An 18,213-nucleotide genomic window follows, 5' to 3' on the forward strand; every position below is an offset into this window, starting at 1 on the left:
TCCATAGACAGTTGGTCCACAAGACATTTGGTCCCTGCCAAAAGGTACTTGATATTTGGTTCTGTCCAAAACCATCTGTCCATGAGCAATACAGTCAGGGACATTCTGGACAGGACCAAATTTAAGGGACCTTCTGGCATAGACCAAAATTCTTATGGACATTTTGGACAGGACCAAATGCTTGCCAACCTAACCTGCTGTCAATTCAGGAACAGACAAATAGACGGTTGGATCAGAATAAAACTCCTAAAAAGAGACTCATACATAAAACAATTTTTAAAAAAAAAAGAAAAAATAATGCTCCAATGTCCTAAATCCAAGATCCTGTATAATGTGATTGCAATGCCAAAATTCATGGTTTCACGTACAGGAAAAATTTAAGGTTTCTTTTTGAAACCTCAGAAAAATAATGGCCTCTTTTAGTCTGCCTCAAGCTCACCTCTCCGAACTATTTTGGCACTGCTAAGTACTTCTGCTTGAAACTTTCTCTTCTTTTACTACCACGACACTGTACTTCCCAGGTCCTAGTTTTCTCATGATATGTTTATTTGCTACTTTTCATCATTTGACTCTTCAGATAAATGATTATCAGGATTCTAAAACCTTTTTACATTTGACTAGGTTTTTTAATCTTAGAGCAGTTCCCTGGTGGCTCAGACAGTAAAAACGGCCGCTTGCAATGCGGGAGAGCTGGGTTTGATCCCTAGATCAGGAAGATCCCCTGGAGAAGGAAATGATATACTATTCCAGTACTCTTGCCTGGAAAATTCCATGAATGGAGGAGCCTCCTAGGCTACAGTTCATGAGGTTGCAAAGAGTCGGACATGACTGAATGACTTCACTTTTCTCTCAGCACTTCAGTGTCAATGAATCAAGTTGTTGTTCAGTCACTAAGTCGTGTCTGACTCTTTGTGACCAGGCTCCCCTGTCTTTCAGTATCTCCCATAGTTTGCTCACATTCATGTCTGTCGAGTTGGTGATGCTAACCATCTCATCCTCTGCTGTCCTCTTCTTTTGCCTTCAATCTTTCCCAGCATCAGGGTCTTTTCCAGTGAGTCAGCTATGTGAATCAGGTGACCAAAGTCTTGGAGCTTCAGCATCCATTCTTCCAAAGAATATTCAGAATTGATTTCCTTTAGGATTGATTGGTTTGATCTCCTTGGAGTCCAAGGGACCCTTGAATCTTCTCCAGTATCACAATTTGAAAGCATCAATTCTTTGGTGCTCAGCCTTCAGATGGTTAGGGGCTTCCCTGGTGACTCAGAGGTTAAAGCATCTGCCTGGAATGCGGGAGACCTGGGTTCTATCCCTGGGTCGGGAAAATCCCCTGGAGAAGGAAATGGCAACCCACTCCAGTATTCTTCCCTGGAGAATCCCATGGATGGAGGAGCCTGGTAGGCTACATTCCATGGGGTCGCAAGGAGTCGGACATGACTGAGCGACTTCACTTCACTTCACTTCAGATGTTTATCAAAAAGTATTTCTGTGATATATCACCATGTGATATTTGCATTAAATTCATGCGTTTAAAATGAATGATGCTGCTGTACTAAATTCTTTCATTTTCTTTTCTATGAGAACAACTTTTCTCAGCACTTAAAGCAGCTATGATAATAAAATGGAAGGAATAGAAGAGATGCTGAACACTGCTCATTTTAACAGTACATAATAGCACGCATAAACTTATCCATCTCAAATAGAAATGCATTTTCAATAAAATTTTAACATTCAACAATTTTTCCAAAATTTATATTTGTAGTTTGCTCAATTTTGTAATAAAAGTAATTATAGTAACTCAGGCCAAAAGAAAGCATTTTGAATTTAGAATTTTATGTCAAAGTAAATTTTTAAAAATAGATTTATATACTTTTTGGTTGCAAAGACATATGATAGAGTGACCAATAAAATTATACAAAGTCTAAAAACATTACATTATAAAACAAAGACCGTGAGAAACATGGAATAGAAATATAAATTCAAGGACAGAAAATTTCCACTACTGAAAAGCCGCTTGTTCATTAGAGAAGAGAAAAAAAAAATCAATTATAGTATTTATCAACCTACTATGTTTTTTAAATTCCATTTGATTAATTTGAACATCATCTAAAAGATCAATGTGAAAAGCATCATAAATTACATTCTTGGAAACTATTAAAACTTATGTTGAAATTTTTTAGATGTCAACTTGAAAATGTGTCAGAGGGTACATGGTTTTTCCAAGTATTCTTAGGGAGTAAATAAGAAAAACGGATTGAGAACCACTCCTTCACTTCACAGGCCCAGTTTACTATGGGTTTCCCTAGTCTTTCACGGCAGCCTTGGTAGTTTTAAATCTATATCGTAAGATTTTGTTAAATTAAAATTTTAAATTCTATGCACTGTAGATTTAAACTGTTCTCTTTAAGCCAAGAGAAATATGGAGCTCATGTATTTCCTGCAATTAATCCTAGTTTTCCATATTATATTCCCCTTTTATGTAAATATTCATATTTTAAATTGCAGATGGCAAATTCATAGAAAATCAGTATCCCCATCAAAGCACACACACACTTTTTAAGCTCTGTCTGTATGGTGATTCATAATGAGTGTATGAGTGCATACACTCAATATGAGTAATATTGTCCATCAGCTACAGTATTCTGGCTTCTGCTTTCTACAGCCTCAACTAGTTTTTCAAGGATGAGTGCAAATGCGGTTCCTCTATGAAACCTCCTGCACTCTCAGGCAAAGTCAATCATTTTTACAAAGGAGCTTCCATAGTATATGACCCCCTCATCCATCATGCTCTGGTCTAGAGCAGTAAATATACAGTTGATCAAAGTCACTGTGGCTGTGAGTTCAAAGTCAGTGGGAAACCTAAACTGGAGGAAACAGCCTGCAAGGCAAAGACCACAGTCCTGGACACAACTTGACAAAGAATGGTTGTTGAAGCAGGCTCAGCTTGGCAGGTCCTGGCATTGTCATGTCAGAAAACTTTTCCCATGGTGATCATATCTCGAGAGAAGCTCAAGCAAAGAGAAAAGAGTAATGATGCAAAAGGAATAGGAACTGAACAGTTTTCCATTCAGAGCAATCCCACAGATGCTGGAGCAGCCATTAGCATACTTCATCTTGTAAAGCCGTGTTTGTTTAGACAGAACTGGCAGCTTTGCATTCTTGCCTAAGCAGGATTTAGAGATGCAAAGCCATGGAGAAACTTTCCATCTTGTTACACATCCCATCATAAGGCTGACATTTTCTGTTCTGTTTGCTATGGGCTGGTGTGTGGCTTTAATTTGGTTTTCCCTCCAGTCTCCAATCGCCAACCCTTGCCAAATCAGAAAGCAGGCAGGGAGGGGATGAAGGGGAAAAATACATATGCACTTGCATTCACCAAGTGATCTCAGGAGTAACTTAATACTGCTTCAGGTCATCCATGTCTTACAAATCAGTTTCATTCTGTGGATTGTTTACACACCACTTCTTGTGTGTCTCTAATAAATTAAAATCTGCTGAAATGGTAAAATATACTGAAGATATAGTGAATGGTCTCCAGGCTACACAGAGGGACCATTATTCTAAGAGGAAGTAGGAAAAGCAATCATAAAATTTTGAAAAATTATGCAATAACTTTGTACTTATTGCCCATCTGTATTCATTACAATGATCTACTTCATAGACATATAAATAGAATGGGAAAGTAACAGATCTGCAGTGTGCTCTAGACATGGCTCTCAACTGCAGTCAAAGAAATTCAATTAAAGTCTTTAATAAAGAAAACTCCAAAAATGCCAAGCATCTGTCTGCATATTTCTTTATGCTGTCCTGAAGTTACTCACTTAATTTCCTTCCAGTCTTTCCCTTTCTTTTCCCAGAAAGTCCCTTTTGTAGAGAGAAAAGAAGCCAAGTTATAATGGGTTTACTGGGGGACATGGGTGTGTGTACGGCATCATTCTCAAATGGCTTTGAGCTCTCCACATCACATCCTCCGTAAGCACTTACTTGAGCTCCAGCAGGACAGCATCGTACTAGATGTTCAAAGCCATTTAGGACTGAAGAAAAGGACAACACAGATAAAATCATAAAATTGCCAGTGACTCTGAACAGATTTTGCAACAGGCACAGTGATCAAAATCGCCTAACCAAGATGTGTTTTAATCATATTTGGGCGTGGGAGAATTCTCAGGGTCAGAGAAATGATTCTGTGTTTTGTTTAGTTTTGGCCAAACTCTCTTCTTCAATTATCTCTGAAAAACAAAGCCCTGCCTGGTTTTGTTTCAATGTTAATGCAAAATATGTCACCTTGAGGAGGTCTTTTGATTACAATCAGATCTATATATTTAAAAGCATATTTTGAATCAGACCAATCTTATTTGAACATCTACCTTTTTGAAACTAAACCACTTTAAATTGTGCTGGGAATCATACAAATTGACCATTGTGAGGAAAAAAAAAGTTCTAGATCTGTCTTTTTTTTTTTTTTCAAAGCTCAGTGTCAAAATATTTAGTATCACTGTTGTTTTAAAATTCAAAATAAAAAAGTAATAGATATAATGTGAAACAAAACTGTGGCTGAGAGCAAGATGGGAAATTAACCACATTTCCAACCCAGGAGCCAACATGTGAAGGAAGATGTTCAATTAACTCAGGCTCATTCAATACATTCAAATGCTTCCTTGTCACCTCCTCCTTTTTTCCTTCTCTTTATCTTTCTTTTTCTTGCTCTCATTGCTCATTATTTTCTCCTCTTCCTCCCTCTCCTTTTCCCCTCATATTTTCCAGTCAGCAAAATTTAGAAATTCTGTTTCATTCCCTGGTACAGTAAGTATAGGATGATTTACAATAGAAAGATAGTTTCCCTTTGATAACTTACAGTGTTGCTGGTCTCTTGGAAAAAAATCCCATCGAGAACTTTCAAGGTTTTGTCAACTCTTCACAAAGGAGAAAAGAAAGGGAAGAACAAATATCTATCTGCTTTTCAAATACCACTCTTTCTCTTTCTGCAGAAAAATAAAAAATGAATATACATAAATAGTGAAAATATGTTAGCCAGTTGGAGTTGCAAGAACATTATTCAGCGCATCACTTAATCACAGAAACCACAATGCAGGGGAAAAACTGAACCCAAATATGCTATTTAATAATCACTGAGGGTCAGAGAGAACCCACAAGCATCCCAGAATCTGTGTCCTTAGCTTACCTCCAATCTGGAAGGGGTGGAGAGATAATGAGAGAGGAAGCACAGTATGTATTCCCAAATGCTGCTTACAGGTCTCTGTTCAGCATTTAGCCATGAAGCCAATTAAAGACAGAGCTGCAGTGTGGCCCTTTTCCTCATTTGAAAGAATTGCAGTGGCTGATATTTTTTTAACTTTGTTTTGCTTTACTTTACCAAACATTCTGAGAGTTAGTCTCAGAAAGAGGTAAGTCTTGAGAGAATTTCTGAATGAAGAGTGAAAGAGGGACATTTCAAAATATGTTTGTAGAACATAACCTTGGACATGACACAGCAGCCTGGGAATGGGGTGGGGTGAAGCACAAGGAGGGGGTGAAGTAAAGAAGCTGCAAGGAAGCTGGTCCAAAGCCAGGACACAGTTCATCAAGCCCCAAAGGAACCCTTGAAAAAGAATCTGGGAGAAGAATCCCCAAACAAGGAGGCTCAGAGGACAATCGGAGTGGGGGGCAAACCTGGCAAATGGAAACCAAGAAGAAGAGTTGGCAGGATGTGAAAGGGCTCAGGAATGTGAAGTTTGTATGGCAGTGAGACACCCATGTGGAGGTGGTTATAGCCTTGTTGCCATAGTATATGTTTCATGTACTCAAATCAAAAATCAGAAGTCTCTAGGGCTTATCATGTAAAAGAACATGAGGAAAACATAATAACATTCTATATATTACATAGATGCTTGACTTTATTGAGGTTGCTTTAACTAGCATGGGTCTGTTCTCTTCCTTTAAGTATCCCACAGAGTAACTCAGATGACCTCATTCAAACTAATAAGCATCATTTTCTTCATCTCTTAAATCCACATCCCTTTGCTTCTTAAACATCATGGAAGGGGAATGTGACATTTTAGAAGGTGTGCTGACAGCCCCACAAACTGAGGCTCCATCTAACCAAAAAGGAAAGTCTGTGCTAGAGCCGTTAAATGCTCTCTCCCCTATGTCCTCCACAGTGTACTCAACCCAGCCAGGTTGGGATTACGGAATAGTTCAAATGCGTTGGGTATCAGTAAATGTAGGTTCCACCATAAACATTGTTTCTTCTTTAAATGTCTGTCCATGAAATTCTGGAGGACAAGGGCGTTGCCTTACTCACCTTTGAGAAGATAATTCTGACTGAGTAAAGGACAGTATCTGGCACAGTGCCTTAGAACATAACAGCTTCTCATGATGTGCTTATTGGATGCATGGAAATTATTTGACTCCTGAAACTAAGTATCAGGAAACAAAGATATATCATCAGAAAACTTCAGAGTATAAATGTTTGATAAGGTTCAAGTATTTTCCTTTTTCTGAAAGAGTGTGATAGAGGAGTCTAATCTCTCTGCTTCTTCGTAGTTTCTAGAGTTCTTTGGGCAAAGCTGTTACCAATTTAAGTAAGTGTAAGTGAAGTCGCTCAGTGTCCAACTCTTTGAGACCCCATGGACTGTAGCCCTACCAGGCTCCTCTGTCCATGGCATTTTCCAGGCAATAGTACTGGAGTGGATTGCCATTTCCTTCCCCAGGGGATCTTCCCGACCCAGGGATCGAACCTGGGTCTCCTGCATTGTAGACAGACGCTTTACCATCTGAGCCGCCAGGGGGTACTCAATTAACGGTCTCAAAAATCAAGTAATTGAATAGATCCTCAGTCGTTTCTCCTGACAGACTTTGAAACAGGCCAAAGCCAAATGGTATAACAAAATTGCCTATGTCATATTAATCCTTTACCCTTATGTTGCAACAATTTTTCTATTGCTGTATTTTTGTGATAAACATATTTTTAACCCTATGTAGTCAAATTCATTGCCTTTTACTTTCTTCAATGATTTTTTTAGAAAGGTTTAAATGCCAGAGAATTATATATATATTGACCTCTGATTATTCTATTGTTTTTTTATTATTTTACATTTACATTCAGTTTATTTGGAACTGAATTTGATGAGTAGGGCATAGGGAAAATATAACTTTACTTATGCTTTTCCTAAATATCTAGTCAGTTGTTCTAGAGCTACAATGTTATCATTTACTAAACTCATCTATATTTGGGGCTTTCCTAGTGGCTCAGACAGTGAAGAATCTGCCTGCAATGCAGGAGACCCAGGATTGATCCCTGGATCAGGAAGATCCCTTGGAGAAAGGAATGGCTACCCACTCTAGTATTCTTGCCTGAAGAATTCCATGGACAGAGGACCCTGGCAGGCTAAAGTCCACAGGGTCGCAAAGAGTCAGACACAGCAGAGTGGCTAACACACTCACTTTCATACTTCATTATCTATATTTGAGTTTACTTCTGAACTTTGTATTGTATTATGTTGATTTTCTACAAGCGTAGGAACATTGTCTTATAACATTTTTGTATTTCTAGGGAGTATAACAACCCTTTAGTTCAGTTCAGTTCAGTCACTTGGTTGTGTCCTTCTCTTTGTGACCCCATGGACTGCAGCATACCAGGTCTCCCTGTCCATCACCAACTCCTGAAGCTTACTCAAGCTCATGTCCATAGAGTAAGTGATGCCATCCAACCATCTCATCCTCCGTTGTTCCCTTCTCCTCTCACCTTCAAACTTTTCCAGCATCAGGGTCTTTTCCAATGAGTCAGTTCTTCACATCAGGTGGCCAAAGTATTGAAGTTTCAGCTTCAGCATCAGTCCTTCCAATGAATATTCAGGACTGATTTCCTTTAGGATGAACTGGTTGGATCTCCTTGCAGTCCAAGGGACTCTCAAGAATCTTCTCCAATCTTCAAAAGCATCAGTTCTTCAGTGCTCAGCTTTCTTTATAGGCCAACTCTCACATCCATACATGACTGCTGGAAAAACCATAGCTCTGACTAGACTGAACTTTGTCGGCAAAGTAATGTTCCTGCTTTTCAATATGACGTCTAGGTTGGTCATAGCTTTTCTTCCAAGATGCAAGCATCTTTTAATTTCATGGCTGCAGTCACCATCTGCAGTGATTTTGGAGCCCCCCAAAAATAAAGTCTGTCAATGTTTCCATTGTTTTCTCATCTATTTTCCATGAAGAGATGGGATCAGATGCCATGATCTTCATTTTTCGAATGTTAAGTTTTAAGCCAGGCTTTTCACTCTCCTCTTTCACTTTCATCAAGAGAGTCTTTAGTTCCTCTTTGCTTTCTGCTATAAGGGTGGTGTCATCTGCATATCTGAGGTTATTGATATTTCTCCTGGCAATCTTAATTCCAGCTTGTGCTTCATCCAGCCCATCATTTCACATGATGTACTCTGCATAGAAGTTAAATAAGCAGGATGACAATATACAGCCTTTACATACTTCTTTCCCTATTTGGAACCAGTCTGTTGTTTCACATCCAGTTCTAACTGTTGCTTCTTGATCTGCATACAGATTTCTCAGGAAGCAGGTAAGGTGGTCTGGTATTTCCATCTCTTGAAGAATTTCCTTAGTGGTCAATAATTATTGATTCAATAGATAAATTGTCTACTTCAGTTAATCGATATATCAGACTTGCTAATTCTACTGCATAAGTATCTCTGGAATGATTTCTTTTTCTTTTCTTCAACCACATTTGCCTGTTCTCATTCAGGCTCTAAAAATTATGCCCTTTTTTAAATGCATCTTACAGATAACTGGAATAAAGATTTTAAAATGCAAGCCTGACCAATTAACTTCCCTAATAAAAATCTGTAAATGACTACCCATTTCATTTTGTGTTCCATACCTTCAAGGTGTGTCAAGAACCTGAGATCAATCAAGTGAAACTATTCATGGTCTCTCAAACATGCCTTATTGTTTTTGTTGTTGTTGTTTGTTTTATCTGTTTTAATACTTGCCCTTGTAAAAGTTGCACAGCTTGGTAAGTGCTGTGATAGAGGTATGGACAAAGTGGATTAAAAAGCAAAGAAGGATTCTTGGGAATAGAAAGGTGAGTTTGGGCAGAATGAACAAAGGCGCAGAAGTATGGAAGAGCAGTTTTGCTGTTCCACTACCACAAGTCATTGAATATGACAAGGATGTGGGTGAAGGTGGAGACATAAATGGGGCTGAGATCACGCATGCTATTGAAGATCATGCTATGGACTTTGAGTTTTTTCTATAGGATTATGGTGTCAGTATTTTGATTACAATTTTGGGGGCGGGGCAGAAAGTAAATTTGGCATTAGTCTGCTGGATGGATCGACAGAGCATAAGCCTAAAAGCCGGAAGCCAGATTAATAATAAATGGTTCAATAATGCAGGCAATATACAATAAGGGTTTGAGCCTATGCAATAGTGTTGAGAACCAGAGGAAGAGACACATATAACATTAATAAAGAAATATAAGATTTGGGGACTGATAGAACATGATGGTGAATAAAAGGAATACCTAGTGAGTGATCTCCCCAACCCCTCAAATCTTCTACTTTCCAGCATTCCTGGTTTGACCAGTTGGGTACATGATAATGTTCTTTACTAAGATAGGAAATATAGGAAGAAGATCTGTTCAGAAGATTGCTGGGCAATGAGGATGAAAGGAAAGACAGTACACTCATTATTGGACACACAGAGAGTTTCCAGAAGGGAGCTGTCAGGAACATCAAATGCTGCAGACAGGAAAGTTAGAGGCAGATTGAAAAGTGCCCATTTTTAACTTAACAGTTAGGTTTGGGTGTTTCTCCCAGAAGCTGAGAAGAAGAAAGCAGTGACTGTTAGTATAACATGAACTTCCTTGGAAGTAAGCTTAACTGTGAAAGGAAGTGGACAAGCTGGTTGGTGGCTACAACAGGCACCTGTACTGCACCTTTCATTTTGCCATGGGATCCATGGGAGTCAATATTGTCTCACAGTGAAGTGTAACATCTTTGAGGCCAGATACTGTGTCGTGGTTTCCTGGATGACCACTTGGTTCTCGAAGCCCTAAAATTTTACAAGTTTCTAATCCTCCTCAGTGTCTATAATTATCCTGGTACCGAGGCAGTAGCATTCAATTAAATAGTTGTTGAATACTGTGGATAGGTGACTCACAACACTGAACTGGATTATTCAAAATGTCAGTGCCTCCATTTCCTGCTCATCAGCAGCAATTACTATTTGAGTTCTTTTAATAGTAAATTGAACATGGAAACATTGTCCTTGCTGTCAAGAATTTTCACATTCGTCTCTTTAATGAAAAGACCAGTCTTCCTTCCTCCCTTAAAATGTTATGAGGGGTAGTGAACACACAAGGGCTAGCGCACACATAGGGCACGAGCACTCAGCCAATACATAAACTCTCCCTTCATATATTATGTGCTCTGGGTAGGTACAACCACGAGGCAGCTAACCACACAAGATGTTTTTAGGTCTGGCAAGTGAGATGGAAAGCTCGCTGCATCAGTGTCCTCTGTGAGTGCCTGCACGCTTTCTGGTTTCAGGCTGGAAACGTCCTGTGGTGTGTCTGGCCTGGCCAAACCCAGGAAGTACTGAACTTATTAAAATTGAAAAACAAACCAAAGATATTTGGAACCTCCCAAAACACTCACGTTGTGTCTGAGGGTGAAGGTTTGGATTCATTTCTGATTTGACGCGATCACCATACATCAAGAAAACACAAACAGTGCTGGGTAATTTTACAAAAGGGCTACACCCTTGCCTTCAGTCAGGACAGTCAGTAAAGCAGTCCCTGTAGCAGGGCCTAGAGGAATTTCATGAAACCTTCTCTCTTCTTTTGATCCCTTTTTGCTCTGTTGCCATAGCAATTTGTGTTTTTGTGGACAATTTTTAGACAGTTTGACATGAACATGCTGAAGCAGGACTGGGAGTACCTTGTCCCAGGAGCCTGTGGAGGCTGCCTTATTTCTATCTCTGCATTTAGATGAATCTGACCTACAGTGGGCCCTGGGGCAGCCCCCAATCTAACCTATTGCTCGTAAAGACCCAGACCACCCGTGAATAATCCACTAGCATCTGTGGATGGGTAAGCAGGAGTTGGCTCAATCAAGCTGATGACCAAACATGAACCTAATGGTTAGGAATGAGGCTTCTATAACAACACACGTGGGTGTGTTCGCCTACAAATTATGTTTAGATCATCGCAAAGAATTATAGAATTATCTAGAGCTGGAATTAACCAGAGCAGCTATGAAGTTCCACTCCTCCATTTTTTTTTTTTCATGAAAGAAGTAAGGCACAGAGATTTTTAGGGTGAGTTATCCAAAGTCAGCAGCTGTTAGTGATGTAGCCCAAACTAGGAACCCTGTGCTGACCTTTCTCCTTTTCAGTGCTAACACGCCTACCACACACACACGCACACACACACGTGCCAGGCAAGCTATTTTTAACATAACTGCACTTCATTACAGATTTACAGAAAATAGTTCTTTGGGCTATAAAAAGACATTTAGTGTGTGGAGAACCTCTTTAATTTAATCCTGACACAGCTGCTTATAAATAGGATTTTCAATTTCTGAGAGATAGATAAATTAATTTATAGAAGATTATTGGGACACTCAGGAGGAAAAGTACTGAGACTTTCTTCATTAAAATCCAAAGTATTTAAAACATACAGGTTCAGCTGAAGTGACCCTGTTTAAGGTCAAGCAGAACAGGAGATGAGGTCACTAAGGCAGAGTTCACCTGAGAAAGAGTCCACCACGATGGTGCAGCAATAGAGAAGGCTGACATCCAAGGCCTGGAAAGAAGACAGCTGTGCAGACCAGCATCTCTAGCCCAGCCATTCTTGAGTCAACTTGTACTGGGGAAGTGGCCGGGCTGTGGAACCCATGGAATCCAGGACAGCTTTGATCCAGAATGTTCTTAGCTTAGTGTACCACAGAGAAAAGGAGCCGCCTTCCCAACACTGTAGGGAACAACTACACAGAGAGCAGAGCTCTTTTTCAATGGCAATGACCTGAGTGCTGGACTGCTATGGAACCACATTTCTGAGGGCAGCCAAGGTTAGTGGAAGAACCACACCAAGCTGTGGCTTTAGCTTTCACAACCGCAGCAAGTGAGTGCCAGGGACTCTCTGAACTTGTGGTTGCAGACCCAGGAATGCTAGAATTTTAGGAGGCAACAATAAGCTTTGACCTTATCAGTGGTGCCAGCAACAAGTGGGAAGGGGGCATCTCTTTAGACCATGAATTTCAGTGGTGCCCCCTGGTCTCTGACTTAAGTGACAGCAGTTGTAGTTGAGCAGGGCATACAGATCACCTAGTATGGGTGGTAAAGATGGATTCTTCCCGTCTCAAAGAGGCCATCATCTTTTCATCTCCTCTAATTAGGTGTCAGCAATCTGAGCTAGCTCTTTGGACATGAGTAAGAATCTAAGGAGATTCTTGGGTGTGTTGGAGAAAGCAGGTGGGAGAGAGGAATGGTCTTCTTGGGATGTCACTGCCTGATGACATTGTCAATACTCCAGACTATTGAAGCAGGTTGTGCTAGTCAGTTTAACTATTTTACTTAAGGATATGACATTTAAGTTAAACAGATTTTTATTTCTTCTCATTTAAAATCTGAATAATATGTCTGAACTCACTCTGAAATATAGTGACCCTGTACACCTTTAAGAAGCTTCTTCCATTCTTATAAATGATTTCCCTACATTGTATTATGTGACAGGTTTCCAACTCTCCAAAGGCATTCTTCTTTCTGCAGTTAGCACCCTCTCTAGAATAAAGGGAACTCTTTAAACCAATTTAAATATTCAATACAGTTCCTAGCTCCTTGAATTCCCAGATAAAGCTTAATAAGAAAGAGAATATCCAAAGAATGGTCTATAATAGATGTTAAGAAAATTCATTTTGGGATGAAGGAAGGGGACCTTTAGCTTGTAGCTCTGTTTCCCTTACAAGCAGTAAAATCATTATCTTTCATCATACAAGTTTTTCTTGTCTTAGTGAAGGAAAATAGTATACTTTATTGCCTGTGACATCCCTCTTAGTCTCAAATGTCCACATCAAATGTCATCTCCCCTGTAAATCTTTCTACAATGACCTCATGACCCAATCAAGAGTATGTATTTCCCCCAACTTCCCCCACTTTTCTTTTTTCTTCCCATTAGATTCAGTAACAGTGCATATGCACCTCTTTCTTCTTCTACACAGCTAGTTTCTGGAAGACAAAGATTGTATCATATTCATCTTTATAATGCCAGTATTTTCCCATAGGTTAGGTGTCTACTAAAAATCTTGTTGAATGTAACTGAGCCTACAAATATTTCAAGAATACAGAATTAATTTTAAATTTTAAGGAACACTCAGTTGGCTGGGAGCATCTGCCTCAGAGAACCAGTAAATTATTTAGAATGCATAGATTTGGGGAGTGTGGAATCAGATGTAGCAACTCAATGGTTTATTACTCTGGAAATTGGAAAAATCACCATTGTAACACTGATCCTGTTTACCACCTGGAAACTGATGAGGATAGTATCTACCCTACCTACCACATAAGTACCCGTGTGGATTAAAAACACATTCCGATATAGATGACAGCATTTTATAAATAGTAACATGTCACTTAAAATTATTAGAATTATTTTTTATTTTTCTCATATATTTTTATAATTCTGCATATGATCATTTTATTTCAGTCTTTAAAGTACACAAAGGCTAAAAACTAAAAGAGAGATGTAAATTTATATAATTTATTTTCACCGACTAGATGATGATTTTATCCTCCTATGTAAAAAAGTGTTTAATTAAAAAAAAATACCAAAAAATTTAATAAGGTGTCTTGCAATCTATTGGCAGTATTTCATAACTTTAGTCATGGCTCAGCTGTTGCCTGAAAGTTTCTACATGGGAATTTACTTTTTGCAACTGGCAATGTTACAGAATAATAAAATCAGTGTCTTCAGGAGGTCATCCAAATCCAGCTTTATCCTTCTGCATAGGGCTGCATGGCGGATATGGTAGCGTGTTCTGTAAAAAGCTCCAAAGATTGGACTTCTATTATTTTACTTAAAGAAACTAGTATTTTCTCCATCACTTAGAATGAGAAAGCTCTTTACTTGCAGCCCAAGTCCCCTAGTATGAGATTCATTTCTTCTTGTTCTAACCACAGTGTTAGATACCAGAGAGCTCCTGCTTTAAGTTACCCATATACTGCTGCTGCTGCTGCTGCTGCTGCTGCTGTCACTTCAGTCATGTCCGACTCTGAGCGACTGCGTAGATGACAGCCCACCAAGCAAGAATACTGGAGTGGGTTGCCATTTCCTTCTCCAATGTATGAAAGTGAAAAGTGAAAGTGAAGTTGTTCAGTCATGTCAGACTCTTTGCTACCCCATGGACTACAGCCTACCAGGCTCCTCCATCCATGGGATTCTCCAGGCAAGAGTACTAGAAGAGTGTTAAACAACTGACCCAAACTTTATAATCCAAAATACAAAAGAAATAATTTGATCATTTTTAAATAAAATTAAAATTTGGTTAAAAATTTTTTTTTTCAAAACTCTTCTTTTATCTTTTTTTTTTTGAATTCCCACTATTTCTTCTGGATCTATTACAAAGTATGAAATATGAAATGAAAGATCATACAATTAAAATTATTCTACTATATATAGTGAAGTGAACATAGCAATGGAGAAGGATATTGGCCATTCAGTCTCAGCTTTGCTCCAGACTTACTGTTTTATCCCAAAGAAGCCATGCTACCTCTTCAGATCTCAATTTTTCTAAATGTTAAAGGTGCTGATTGTACTGGATTCCTTTCATTGCTATTGTTCAATGACAGCCCAAGAGTAGATAGGTGGACAGTTAACAAAATTCCAAAATGACATTCTTCTTGGGACACCCAGAGCATTTCTAAGTTAATTCTTTCCTCTGTGAATGAATGGGTGTGTAGATAAACAGGTAGGTAGGTAGACAAATGATAGGTAGACAGATATATAGATAGATGAACAGAAAACAAGATATTTCAAATTTTTTAAACATAGAAAAAAAGAAAAAAATCCATTCAGTTATAGTTTAGTAACTATATAAGCACTATTTACAAAATTATGCATAGGTTCATGTTTAGTAGTCAAGCACCAACTTTTTAATGATAACTTTGAGGTTATGGAAGAAGATGTGATTTCATCAAGAACCACCGATAATGGAGTTTTAAAAGTATATGCATATGTAGAGGAATTGGTGTCTAGAAAGAGAAGAAAGGCAAATGAGCATGACTTCACATTTACTTCAGATTTACAAGGTTCAGTTAACAATAAGCAATGATATCTAGCCCTATCACAATTGAAATAGCTTAGTTTTAGGATAGATATCTTCTGTTTCAGGACTTTTACAGTTAGCAAGTTTTGGTTGTTATATACTGTGCAAATAATAGCTTTTATAGAAAGTTTTAATGATTTGAGTATAAGATGGATGGAACTCCTCTAGGACATGTCCTAGAGGACCTGGGTAAGTCTCAGATACAATTCCTTGAATTATGTCTCCACTGCCTTTAGAATAAAGTTCAAAGCTTTCAATATGGTGCAGAAGACTTTGTTTTGTTAGGTCACTTTCTTTCTGTCATTAATTTTCCAAACTTGTAGTTCCTACAATCCTCCATATGATTTCATGGCTCTGAGATCTTGCACACCCTGTTCTCTCAGTTTGAATGTCTTCCTTCCAAACACTTTGAAATCCTGATCCACAACTTGCTAGTCTGACAGGACTGGGATCTATCAATATTGCGCTCACTGACTTACTCTTTCATTCAACAAAAATGTTTGTTATACGCAGATAAGAATGCAGTCACCATCAGCAGTAATCAACAGATCAAACCAGTCAATTTTTAAGAAAATCAGCTCTGACCATTCTTTGGAAGGGCTGAAGCTGAAACTCCAATACTTTGGCAACCCGATGCAAAGAGCTTACTCATTGGAAAAGACCCTGATGCTGGGAAAGACTGAAGGCAAAAGGAGAAGGGGGCAGCAGAGGATGAGATGTTTGAATGGCATCCCCAACTCACTGGACATGAGTTTGAACAAATTCTGGGAGATAGTGAAGAACAGGGAAACCTGGCATGCTACAGTCCATGGAGTCACAAAGAGTTGAACATGACTTAGTGACTGAGAAACAACAATAACAACAAGAATGCAGAGGTGAATTAGATCGTATGCCCCTGAGTATCTTACATTATAGGAGAGAGACAAATAAATGTAATTCAACACATTCAATAAAGTGTCAGAAATATTGTAATGAGGCTAGGATAAAATGTGGGCTGAAAGGAAGAAGTGATGAATGCTATCTGGTGGACTGGAAAGAGAAAAATCAGGTGTTGCTTCCAAAAAATGAATGTGCTTATCAAAAGGACCTTGGGGAAGATAAAAGGAGAAATCCCAGGCAGAAAAGGCTTTAGGAGTATTAAGAGAGATATAAGGAAGTACTATTATTAGATTTTGGTGATTGGGTTATATGAGAAATTATCTGAAATAAAAGCTTTTATCTTAGGTGCTAGGCTTGATTGTCAACATCATTAATTGAATCATGTATACACAGATCGTTTAGTGTGAGGAGCATTAGATACCTTTACTTTTAGATATGTTGGGGTGACTTTAGCATCTTAAGGTAAATATTCTAGTTATGAATATTGTCTACAACTCAGAAGAAAGATTTCTTCTGATAATAAAGCCTTGAGAACTGTCAGCATAGATAATATTTTACACCATGGCAGTAGAAGATACTGAGTAGAAAAAGCTTTGTAGAATGAGAATAGAAGAAAGCCTCGTCAGAGTCCTGGAGAACACTGATATTTAAGAAACAGATGGAAAAGAGAAGTTAGCTAGAAACTTAAAAGAAATAAACATAAATAGAACTAGGTAGAAAGGTGTATCATAAACCATGGGAGAAAAATCATAAGTGAAAGAAGGAAGATTACCACTGACCTCACAAAAATATAGAATATAATGAATAAGAAATATGACAAGAAATTAGATAGCCTAGATAAAATGGCCAAAGTTGTAGGAAGACATAAACTACCAAAAATTACTTAAAAGATAGAAAATTTGAGTAAATTTATAATAAGTAAACAGATTGAGTTAATGATTACAAAATTTCTCACAAAGAAAAGCCCAAGAAGAGACTACTTTACCAGTGATTTCTACCAAATGCTTTAAGAATAATTATTAGTTCTTCACAAAATCTTCCAAAAAGAGAAGAGTGGGTAACACTTTCTAACTTATTCCATGAAGTCAATACTACTTTGAGACTAAAAACAAAGACATCACATAAAACCTATAGACTAATGTCCTTTATAAATTTCAAAAATTCTCAACAAAGTACAGGCAAATTGAATTCAATAGCATATAGAAAGGATTATACGCTATGACCAAGTGGGCTTCATCCCTGGAATGCAAGGTTGGTTCAACATATGAAAATAAATTAATGTAATTCTTCATATTAGCATAAAAGTCAAACAATATACAATCAACTCAATAGGAATAGGAAAAGCATTTGACAAAATCCGATAATCTTTCATGACAAAATTACACGACAAACCAGACACAGAGTAGTGAACTTCCTTAACCCAACAAAGGGCATCTAGAGAAAAACCCACAGCTAACATAATACGTAATAGTGGGAACTGAAAAGTTACCATGCAGAACACAAACAAAACAAGGATTCTGCTCTTCCCTCTTCTTTCCAACATGGTCCCTGGTGGCTCAGACGGTAAAAGGGTCTGCCTACAATGCAGGAGACCCGGGTTTGATCCCTGGGTCGGGAAGATCCCCTGGAGAAGGAAATGGCAATCCACTCCAGTACTCTCGCCTGGAAAATCCCATGGACGGAGGAGCCTGGTGGGCTGCAGTTCATGGGGTCACAAAGAGTCGGACACGACTGAGTGACTTCACTTTCTTTCTTTCACTGGAGGTTCTAGCTCAGGAAATAAAAAACACATATTTAAAAGGCAATAAGATTGGAAAGGAAATAGTAAGACCATCTTTCAGTTCAGTTCAGTTCAGTCGCTCAGTTGTGTCCGACTCTTTGCGACCCCATGAATTGCAGCACACCAGGTCTCGCTGTCCATCACCAACTCCCAGAGTTCACTCAAACTCAAATCCATCGAGTTGGTAATGCCATCCAGCCATCTCATCCTCTGTCGTCCCCTTCTCCT

Source organism: Capricornis sumatraensis, chromosome 4, assembly GCF_032405125.1.
Source record: "Capricornis sumatraensis isolate serow.1 chromosome 4, serow.2, whole genome shotgun sequence".
Lineage (NCBI taxonomy): Eukaryota > Metazoa > Chordata > Mammalia > Artiodactyla > Bovidae > Capricornis > Capricornis sumatraensis.